At 42.9% G+C, this 6808-nt stretch overlaps 1 pseudogene; it reads left to right on the top strand.

The window, feature by feature from the left end:
• The first annotated feature begins 1073 nt into the window (after positions 1–1073).
• Positions 1074–1192, top strand: LOC147050539 (5S ribosomal RNA; annotated as a pseudogene).
• Positions 1193–6808: the final 5616 nt, after the last annotated feature.

Here is a 6808-nt window from a genome sequence, read left to right as displayed (position 1 = left end):
TGGCCTAGACAATTGGCTTGAATGAAAATCTAAATTTCACCAGAAGATGGTGACAAAAGCTTGACATGAGAGATCTGAGGAAGGGGGTCGAGTTATAATAGGTTAATAGTTAGTTTTTCCAAATTAATAATTCATAATAATAACAATTTCACCAGCAGATAGTGTTAATGTTAAATTGACCTGATAATAGATCAGTAATCACAATTGTTAATTAATCAGAAGGACATATTCTGGATGAAACAGGGACACACAACTTTGGTTGACAAAATTTGAGCTTTAGAAAGGAGAAGAGAAAAGGATAGGCATAGAGAAAAACAATGCCAAATTAGGACGGCGCTTCTCTTCTCCGAGGCCATTTAGATGTATATAGAGATTTTGGAATTAGCTGACCTCCATGTTAAAATACCAATATTGCAATGGATAACTGCCAATATCATATTCCGTACAGCAGTCATACTTTCACATAATTCATACTGACACATATGTAAACAGGTTCACATAAACAGAGAAATTATGCCAAGTGCAGACAGACAATCACGTTTAAGCCCTCGTTTATCAATGCAGTTTTGTTTCTGGTGGTACCCATTTGAATGGGCACATGTCAGTCTATTGTAATTTGGCAAAAAATATTGTTCTTGAATAAAAAACAATAACCATTACCCTCAATTGCACAAGCACTCCTCTTTGCTGTTCACAAACACAATCACAAGTCATCTTCATAAGCACATCAGTCTTTTCTTGTTAAAACAGAGCAGCCCTTCAAAACATGTGTTTCATCAACCTCCAGTGATGGTATTTATTTACATATTGAAGCACTATATTTCACCTCCTTCAATGTTACACGTGAATGCACATACAGAGAGAAGTTTTATTTATTTTGATCAGGTAACATGAAGCAAAATATAAAAGTTATTGTAATTCTCATTAATGGAATAAATGACTCATTTTGACCAGCAGGGGCGTTTGTGTCATTTTTTATGGTTTATTATTGTTGCTGCCATCACCACGAGATGGCGACTCTAAGGAGGTGAACAAAGGTGTCTATAAACGGCAAAACTCTGGAGATTCTAACGGCTTACGGCCATACCACCCTGAGAACGCCCGATCTCGTCCGATCTCGGAAACTTAGCAGGTTTGGGTGTGGTTAGTACTTGGATGGGAGAACGCCTGGGAATACCAGGTGTTGTAAGCTTTTATTTTATTTTTTATTTTTTTCAATTCAATCATTCAAGCAATTTTTTTACAGAACCCATCACGTATGGCATTCGGAAACTTCAGCCCTAGTTTTAACTCCGACATTGAAACTTTTTAGCTATTGATCTGACTCCAAATTGCGATCAACACTTAACACAAGTTTCTATGTCCCAATCCACACACTGGCGCACCTAACAATTTTGCGAGTTCGTTCTGTCAAAGAGAAGACCAGTAGATCAATCAGGCCAAATTTACCAATTGTTTATTCCTAACAAAGCACACTAATACAGGCCTCGGTCCGGGGTCCCTCACACTAAAACTCGTGTGTTTTTGTGACCACCAAAAGACGACACATTCTTCCGTGTTGCCCAGTTTTAAAGAACCACGTTATGAATATTAAAGCATGCAAAATATTGTGTGATGATTGGTCGATGGTCATCTCCTCCCCGTCAAGGTGTCATCACTGTGGTCAGGAGTTGTTTTTTTTCCACTTGAAGCCCGACCACCTGGACGTGGTGTTGTTCTTTGTTCTCGTTCCTCACCGACCTTGAGGTGTTATCGTCCAGTACTCCCTCTCTGGGCCTGTTTTGCAACACAGTGCGGTATCGGTCCTTCCTTCCCCCGCGGCTCATGTTGAGTCACCAGGGTATATTGGACCATCGGTGGCAACGGGCCAACGGTTTTCTCGATCAACCGGACAGTGAGTGATCTAATACATGGAATACAACAACAACCGCATAACATCATAATTGTAGTAAAAACAGCCACAGCAACAAGCACAGACATGATGAGCCCTTTCCAGTTTCTGAACGTTTTCATCCAATCAGACCAAATATCGGTGTGTACACCTGAATGATCTTTCATCTTTTTGTTCTGTGTTTTTAGTCCTTCCAACGCCTTGGTCAGTCGTCCCCCTGGTGCCGTGTTGTTTGGGATGAAAGTACAACATGCATCACCAAACATTCCACACACACCATGTTCCTTAGCCAATAGCATGTCCAACGCAATTCTATTTTGGAACGCCATTAATGACGTTGCGGCCAATTGTTCATGAACTGCGGCAAACGATTCAGCTGTATAATTACCCAGTCGTTGGAAATTGTAATGAAGGTAATTAATACGGTCTACATTTTTATTGGGGGTGATCTATGGGAAGATACTTTCGAATCCCGAGGCCACTTGATTAACGATTTTATACTCATCTGGTACACCTCGGGGCACTCCTATAGTGTCAATATATGTTGGATCGTCGTCGCTCAACCACGGAGCAAAACGTCTCTTTTGGCTCGCTTCAGGAGCTCCGCCAATGGGGACTCCAGGTCCCAATTGAGATTCTGTATTTCAATGGGGACAACCACCACAGGCATTATCAAAGACAAAAGGGCACATATACCTGATGCATTCTTTGGCAAGTGATCATATAATTTGTCATCACCACACCACAACCAGATGTCTGCACGAGAGAGAGGAGAGGTTACAGTCAGTGACAAATTGAATTTGCACCATGTGGAATCTATTGTCGCAATACTTATGCCGGTTCCCTTTAACTTTAAACATGTCATATTTTGTTGAGTCACATGGTTGTCAAAAACAGGCTTTCTTTTTTAGTGAATAATTGTATGCCGTGACTCTCCAATGCCCTCTCAACCGAGGACAAACCAAACTCATTCCGTAAGCATTGAAATACCATAAATAAAATAAACAACCACATTTTTCCATATGTTAACTTCTTTTGTCCATGACATGAAGCAACTACAAACCGTCCATCCTCTTTACCTTGGTGAATACATGTCCCTTCTCTGTCTGGTGGGGCTAAATCCAATACTTCCCTTACCTGTGAGACGTCCTGGCCAAGACACGAAAGGGGCCCTTCCACCTGGGCTCCGTCCACTTTCTGAAGATGACTCGGACGTACACGTGTACATGTGAGCTGTTTCTCCACCGACACGCTTCCTCCGCCGCAGCGGATTTCTCTCCAATCTGTGCAGAAACACTGGACACCAAAGCAGACAAATAGGACCAGTATGCTCTATGAGACAAATTTGGTACCGTAACATCCGAGCGTCGTTGCTGGTCCCGGCATTAGACGACCTGTCATCAATTCAAACGGTGCAAATCCAGTGTGCCTGTTAACAGATTGCCGCACAGACAACAAGGCAAGCGGAATCGCTTGGAGCCAATTCATTTTCATTTGAGCAATAATTTTGACCAGTTTTTCCTTCAACGTCCGGTTCATTCGTTCAACTTTGCCCTGGCTCTGAGGATGGTAGACACAGCCAAATCGATGCTTCAAACCCAAAATTGATTCCACCTTGGCCAAGGCTTTGTTGTTAAAGTGTGTACCATTGTCAGAGCGGATCAGGGCCGGAAAACCATGTGTGGGGATGCAATGGGTGATCAAAGCCTTGATCACAGCAGCAGAATCTTCTTTCGAGCACGGATATGCCTCAGGCCAGCCTGAGTAAGCGTCAACCAACACAAGCAAAAAGCGTTTCCCATTCACTCTTGTATACATGTCGGTGAAATCAATGATGACCTCTGCTCCCGGCCACGGGGTCCTCTGAAACAGGCTGGGCTTAGGCTTCAACGTAGGACGTGCATTGAATGTCTGGCAGGACTCACAATCCGCAACGAATTTCCAGACCATGTCCGAGAGTCTGGGATGCCACCAACTTCGAAGATGGATCATCATGGGATAGGGACCCACATCAATCAATCAATCAAGTCAAGTTTATATAGCCCTAAATCACAAGCAGTCTCAAAGGGCTCTGTCCTCTGCATTTAACCCATCCCCATGTGATTTTGATCCATCCCCTGGGGGAGAGGGGAGCAGTGAGCAGCAGCGGCGCCGCGCTCGGGAATCATTTTTGGTGATCTAACCCCCCAATTCCAACCCTTAAATGCTGAGTGCCAAGCAGGGAGGCAATGGGTTCCATTTTTAAAGTCTTTGGTATGACCCGGCCGGGGTTTGAACCCACAACCTTCCAGTCTCAGGGCGGACACTCTACTACTAGGCCACTGAGCTGGTTATGGGAACTTAACATGGGAAGTTGTGTGTGCCTGTGACAGGACCTTCGCCATTAGCCTTCCTTCCGGAAGAGCGGGCTGGCCTTTGGGTCCTACCCACAAGCCATCTGATTGTTTGACAGCCTTTGCTGCCAGCCAAACTGTTTTTTGTTCCGGGGACGTGGCATCCTGGGCGGCACACAGATCGGCATGTGAGAGCGACAGAGGCAAACAGGAGTCGGGGTGTTCCCCGTCCAGATTACTGGACCGCGGTTCACCAACATCATGTCCAGCAATCCTGTGTCTGCCATGGGTTGTTTAATTTGGTGTGCATTCTGAAACTCAGACCATTACAAATTAGGAATGTGAGTTTTCCGCCAATCGGTCTGTTGCAACAACTGCTTGACCATTGAGCCTAATTGTCTGGCCTCGTGTCCTGGGGCAATAGCCAGCGAAATGTGTGGCACCCCTTTCTCTGTCATTTTGAACCACTGCATTTGTTCATGTGTCAGTTCAGTTGCCGCTGCAACTCCCAATTTACCAATCAAAATACGTGATGAAGTTAAATCCCACATGTGCCCTTCAATTTCTTCAAACAAATCCCGATATACATCATCACTTTTTCGGTCATAATATCAAGAACATCAAGAGAGAAACCCGGAACACGCAAGCGGAGCGCGCGGTGTTGAGGAGCAGGGATCGTGTCAGATTCCTATCCAGTCGCTAATATCGTCGCCCAAAAGGCTCAAGGAATTCGCTGATGAGTTAAATACGACGAAGGTGGCTGTGTAACGATTCAAAAACGATCTCACGTTCAAGCGTCAGCGTGTGTGTTTTCACCAGCTGATTAAGCTGTCAAATAGATAGCTGCGACTAACGTGAGCAATATGGGGCCAAAAAAACCTAACCATGTCCACGGAGGAGGTCGAGGACATAAAAAGGTCACTTGACTTCCTTTCGGAAGAAGTTTCTGCTTTAAGGATGCAGCAGAAAAACATCTTGACACTGGTGGAAGAGGTAAAGACGCTCCGTATGCTCAATGCTGAGAAGGACAAGCGGCTTGGCTACCTTGAAAGTCGGGTAGCGGATATTGAGCAGTATACAAGAATAAATGACATTGTCATCACGGGAATAGCAATTAAACCTATATCTTATGCAAGGGCAGTGACGGCAGGTAACGATGGCTGTGAGCAAGATGCAAGCTCAGCCGAGCAACAGGTAGCTGCGTTTCTGCAAACTAAAGGAATAACTATGGACTCCAACCAGGTTGAAGCATGTCATCCACTGCCCAGAAGAAACAGTAATGACAAACCAGCAGTCATTCTGAAATTTGTCAACAGGAAGCACAAAGTTGCACTTCTAAAGCAGGGTAAGTTGCTCAAAGGCACAGAAATCTACATAAATGAACATTTGACAAAGACCAATGCGGATATTGCAAAGAAAGCACGTCACTTGAGAAGAATGGGAAAAATACAGAGTACATGGACCAGAAATTGTAAGATATACATCAAACTAAATGGATCACCATACTGATGGTGAGGAGTATTGAAGAACTGGAAAAGCTTGAATAAGTATCCTCAATAGAAAATCAACTGGAGTGGACTTGGAACTGAATGGAGGTAACAACACAAAACATAAACATAATGCTCAGGGACACTACTCAACCTACATCAAGCAACAATGGACATGTAACACAGTGGATACAAGAACACGAACAACTCCAACTAACGTTTGATTACAGTGAAAGCAGCACTCTGGACATAGATCAGAACATTGACCCAGACAATAATTTCTTTTCCACCACAAACAACACATATTATTACAGCAATGATCAGTACAACACGGACATCTTAACAAAAGATAAACTATCTATTATTCATTTCAATAGCCGGAGTCTATATAGAAATTTTAGTAGCATTCGGGATTACTTAAACACATTCAAACAACCATTTAATATAATTACTATTTCTGAGACCTGGATGACGACTGAGAAGGCACTTTGAGATGGAAGGCTATGAATTCATACATAACAGACAAAGTAAAGGTGGTGGTGGTGTTGCAATTTATGTTGATTTGAATATGAAATTCAAGATTGTAGAGGCTATGACACAGGTGGTGGTGAATGAATAAAACAACTATGGCCAAGCGGGATTCGAACTCGCTTGCGGACGTGGCTCGTGGTCAAAGCGCCATTGTCTTCTTACTGAGCGAAACAGCGACTTAGTGTAGCTGCGGTGGAATGATGCTATTAAACGAGAAATAAAAATGCTACCGTTAAAACGGTAAAATGATGTTTTTAACTTAAAATTAAATGAATAACTAAATGAATGAATGAAAAATAAATAAATAAAAAATAAATGAGTTAAGGAAAGAAATCATGATAAAAGTTGTCATAATAAAACTTTTTATTATGCCAAATTAACCAGAGTGACGGGAGAGCGACATTTCAGAAAACGTGCTTATCTCGCCAAGAAAATGCGATTGAGGCAATAAAAATTAAAACGCGTGTAAAACATGAACCAAACGTTTCAGGTGGTCATTTTGTCATGTATAATGATCAACTTGATACTCTCGAGCCCCAAACAGCCCTTTTTATTATGCCAAATTA

Source organism: Syngnathus leptorhynchus, chromosome 10, assembly GCF_054491065.1.
Source record: "Syngnathus leptorhynchus isolate UIUO chromosome 10, UIUO_Slep, whole genome shotgun sequence".
Taxonomy (NCBI): Eukaryota; Metazoa; Chordata; class Actinopteri; order Syngnathiformes; family Syngnathidae; genus Syngnathus; species Syngnathus leptorhynchus.
This window is presented reverse-complemented; position numbering and strand designations above follow the sequence as displayed.